This window comes from Ixodes scapularis, unplaced genomic scaffold, assembly GCF_016920785.2.
Source record: "Ixodes scapularis isolate PalLabHiFi unplaced genomic scaffold, ASM1692078v2 PGA_scaffold4__175_contigs__length_147842914, whole genome shotgun sequence".
Taxonomy (NCBI): domain Eukaryota; kingdom Metazoa; phylum Arthropoda; class Arachnida; order Ixodida; family Ixodidae; genus Ixodes; species Ixodes scapularis.
Window position 1 is genome coordinate 60,287,604 of NW_024609879.1, and position 5,088 is coordinate 60,292,691.

General features: G+C 35.0%; 1 pseudogene; it reads right to left on the reverse strand.

Annotated features, from left to right (window-relative positions):
- Window positions 1–1,780: 1,780 nt before the first annotated feature.
- LOC120847000 lies at window positions 1,781–3,459 on the reverse strand (annotated as a pseudogene).
- Between the last annotated feature and the right edge of the window lie 1,629 nt (window positions 3,460–5,088).

Genomic DNA, 5,088 nt, shown 5'->3' on the forward strand with positions numbered 1-5,088 from the left:
TCGAAACTTCTGCTGCCGACTTTTATGCGCGTGATATGCGGAATAACTCAATGGATATTTATTATTTATTTATTTATTGACTCAATTGACTCAATGCACTCAATTACTCAATTACTCAATTTCTAAGTGAGAGATAAAAAAAGGAAATAAACTGTTCCTCTCGACCTGCACCACCTGACGGTATAACAAGTTTTATCCAATATAATATAAAAAATGAGGGCCGTAATTGACCAAACATTTCTTTAGTCCTTAAAGCCAATTAAAAAAAAAACAGGGAGACAGCTGAACATTGGCATTGGAACGAACTTGAAGAATCTTGCGAGCAATTATTAGTATTTGTGTTTCGTTTTTTTCCTATGGTATTAAGTTATTAATTGTTGTTCCCCTTGGTCCTGCCTCTTGTCTTCTGTGTTCTTGACGACGAGGAAGTTGTCTTCTTTAAAATTTTGCGTACTGGAATATATAAGAAAATGGATTGGAAACAATGTTAAAATTTTATTCTCTTTTAATGATTTTATTTTAAAATTAGTTATGTATTTCTACGTATCTTGGCGTTCTCATGTATGTTTTCATTTTATTTCTTATTTGTCTGTCGCCTTAATTATGTTTTTGGGGGGGGGGAGGAGGGAGCAGAGAGCATTGTAATTTTTCGTTGTTTTTGATTTTTTTAATGATTATATTTTACAGCAAGAGATTATTATTATAGCTATACATACCCTAGTATTTACCTATTTACATATTTACATTTTCCCCCGAAGGAGAAGGATCACACCTATAAAACTTCATGTTTGCATCCTGTATTCTTATCATGTGTTGCTATTAATATTTTTTTTTTTTGAGATTGGAAGGACTGAGGTTATATCTTGAAACAGACACTAAATATTTAGTCGTTTTCGTCAGTATTACTTTTCTTTTCGTACGTTGTTTGTTGTTGGTGGTCGGTCTTGAGTGGTGCAATAAGAGATCAACCTCTTCTTTTTCACTGTCTGTCTTGGTTGTCCGTTCCTGAACACTGTTGCTCTGAGAGTAGATGACTTTTCGTTCCAGTTTTATTGTAGATACTCTCGTTACTCTTGCTGAGAAGCCCAGAACCTGGAACTGGTCTTAGGTCCTCGTAACCTGTTGTTTGGGGTCTTCTCTGTGGATGGCTGTTTGTCGCGGGTGGTTAGTGGAATCCCAGGGAAGGAAACTGGCTCACTCCCCCTGATCATGTTGTGGGCCTTCCAATTACCATTGATTGTGGTGTTGGTTCAGGATGAAAAGCTAAGGAGAAGCTCCGAACCAGGAACTAGTCCACGGCTCTCCTAACCAAAGATGGAGTCTTCTCATGGAGATGGCGTTTTTTTTTTTGTTTTTTTTTTTTTCTAAGAAGCTAAGGAAGCCCGGAGAATGGAACTGGTCCAAACCCCCCTATCCACCACTTTTGGGTCTTCCAAGGCCATCGACAGTGTGCATATTAGCAGTTCAGGGTTTAAAGATGACTTTTGGTTGTCTTTTTCTTGGATTCCGTTCTTGTTTGGGTTAAAAGTTAGTCTGTAAGAAATGTTTTTTACAGTAGTTTTTGTTTTTCACTTGAGATTGATATCTTCCATTCTCAAGTTTGTTACAAATACATATAATCATATATACATATATATACATATACATACACACATACATACCTACATATACATACACCCACGCGCACATATAAACACACATACTTATACATTCACGTATGTATACATATACATATATATATATATATATATATATATATATATATTTCTTTATTTATATACTATGGAATGTTGTCTGAAATATGTTTAACTAACGCCTCCAGAGTATTTATATGAGTTTTAGAGTTCAGTAGCTTTTGACGAATATTCAAGTTTATGTGCGATATTGAAAGTTTTTGAATAAATGGTTTTGTTAGATGGCATGCAGTAAAGTAATGATCCATACTAGTACAAGTTTGTCCACAGGTACAAGTAGTGTGGTTGTGTATATTAAATCTATAGAAATAAAAAAGAAATCTGCCGTGTGCAGTAATAATTTGTGTGATGTTACTAGAAGGAGGGAAGCTAATGGGTATATGATTGGTTGATGGTATCCATTTAAATAATTCTGTGTGTTTGCCATCGTTTTGCCAAGAGTGATCCCATCTCCTACGTGCTAATTCCATTATTGTATGTTTTATATTTTGTTTTGATTTTGGTAGGTGTATGTATTGGCCATGATAACGCGCCGAGTTTGCAAATTGGTCGGCTAGATCGTTCCCTAAAATATTAGTATGGCTTTTGACGTGAAAAAAAGCCGTTGTATTAAATATGTTGACTGATTGGATTATATGTTTTATTTCGTTAATTAAAGGAATTGCATTGTTTGGATTTGCCAATGCTTGTAGGACTGATAGGCTGTCGGTGTATATGTTACAATGTAGTCCACCTCTTGTTGCAAGAACATAATCAAGGGCTTTTAATATGGCAATAGCCTCTGCATCGAATATTGCACTGTGTTTTGGTAAGCGATATTTTTCTATTTTTATAATTCTTCCATTGTTTTTCAGAATAACGAATGCTGCTCCCACCTGATCTAAGTACACTGAACCATCTGTATAGAGTGATATGACGTTGGTTATTTGAGATACAGTAATAGAATTAATTCTTTGGAATGATATATTGAATCTCTTTGTTGGATGAATTTTTTAAGGATCTATAGGATACGATACCTCTGTGGGGGAGATACTAAAGCTGTCGAATTGGGCGGGTATCTTAAGTTGGAAGACATTAAACATAAATGATTCTACGTCAAGAGTAATGTTGATTGGGATGATATTACATAGTATAGGCAGGCTTATGTTAGAAACTGTGCGGAACGCTCTTGCTATTTTAAGTAATGGTAACCTTTGTATGGATTGCAGTTGTCTTAACATATGTGAATTTCCTGATGGTCTCCACCACGCGGGTGATCCATACACTATATATCTTTCTATGCTTCGTAAGTATATTTCCCGTAGTTGGCTTGATGTGATACCCTAATTTGTTGAGTATATATTTGAGATGTTGGCTGTATGAATTTGAACTTTCTGTTTTATATATTGAAGGTGTGGTAAGAAGGTTAAATGTGAGTCATAAATGACTCCTAAAATTTTAAGTTGTTTCACTATTTCTAACTTATGATCGTAAAATTTTATTATTGGGGGTCTTTTTTGTATAGTTCTGCTCTAGTTATTATTAGACATTTACATTTCGAGTAGTTCAAATATAGTTTACGTTCGGATGTCCACTGTCCTATTTCTTGCAGTATTTCGATAGTTCTTTCTTCTAATTCTCTTCTTGAGTTCCCTTCTATGACAACTACGATGTCATCTGCAAACGCTTGTAGATGTATGTGATTCGGAAAGGTTCTTTCTAGTAATCCTGATAGTAACATATTCCATAGTAAGGGGCTTAGTGGAGAGCCCTGGGGGCATCCCATATTAATTGATTTGTTTATTTCTTGTTTTTCTGGAGTGATATATGTGACGGTTCTATCGTGGAAGAATGAATATAGCAGGTTGTATAGATTACTTGGGCAAGAATGGTGTTTTAAACAGGCCAAAACTACCGGATAACATAGTGTGTTAAATGCTCCTGTAAAGTCTAGGGATACCATAGCTACCGCTGTTGATTTATTTTTTTAGTTTTTGTAGATGTGTAGTAAGTGTGAACAGAGCTTGTGTAGATGATTTAAGATGTGTGAACCCGAATTGTCGTGGGTGTAATAGTTTTTTTGAGTTAAGGAAGAAATATAATCTGCTATAGAGTGCACGTTCTAAAACTTTTCCGAGTACGGAATTTAGGCAAATTGGGCGATAGGCGTTGGGTTTTGCTTTGTCGTTATCTTTTTTATTTAGCAGTAGTATTTTCCCTTTCTTCCACTCCTTTGGAAAATTTGCAGATGTTAGACAGGAGTTGAATAGAGCCAGGAAAAATTCGAGATGATTATGCCAAAAATATTTAAGAAAAGTAACATTGATTTTGTCTAGTCCGGGGGCGGTTTTAAGTCGTAGTTTAGTTATTATGTTTGATATTTTTTGAAATGTTAGTTCAACATCTGGTGGAGAGAATGAGGGAGTGCATAAGTATTGTCGTAAGCTAGTTATATATGGTGAGTCTTTTGTAATGTCGTCCGTTGGGAACACCGTATCTAAAATATATTGAACTGATTCATTAAATGATGAAGTTAAAGTATTATCTGCTCTCAATATCGGTGGAAGAATTAGGGGTGACCTCCTCTTATTAAATGCAAGTTTATATGGGATTCCGAAGAGAGACTTTTTTGTGGTAGCGGAACATGATTCCTGCCAAGCTGAAATTTTAGCATGAAGGATGGCTTCCTTGTATGTAGCTCTGTAGTCGTAATAAATTCGTTTTTGCAGTGATCTAATATCTGTGTTATATGATCTTTGGTATCTTCTTCTTAGTGCATTAGATTTAGATCTCATGATCTGTAGATCAACTGACCACCAAGGGACCGTGCGATTTTCGGATCAAACGTTTCGTTCACACTTTTTTATCCAAATTAAGAATTTTTTGTATAGTATATCTAATATGTGATCTATCCATTCTGGTGAGTAGTGTTTAGGTACCCAGGTCTTAAACCAATCATCTTGTTTTGTAAGTAATTCTATTTTTGAGTAGCTTTTTAATATTAATCTTTTTTGCATGGTTTGCTTTTTATTGAAGAATCCAAAGGCAATAAAGTTATGATCACTTAAACTATCAGTTTCTAATACTTCCCAATGTGTAACGTTATGAGCTAGAGAAGGGGTTATGATTGAAAGGTCTATCCAACTTTCTCCGTTTACGGTAGAGAATGTAGGAATAGAGTGTTGGTCGTCTAATATGATAAGATCATGTGTTAGTACAAAATTATTTAATTGTTCCCCTCGGTCATCATCTATTTTGTCCCCCCAATTGGTGTGTCTTGCATTAAAATCTCCAGCTATGATTATGTCGTTTTTGTGTATTGTTATGATTGACTCAAGACGTGTTAGGAATGTATTAAATGAAGCTGTAGGAGATATGTAGACATTTATTATTGTTACTGTTTTGTTTGAGTATG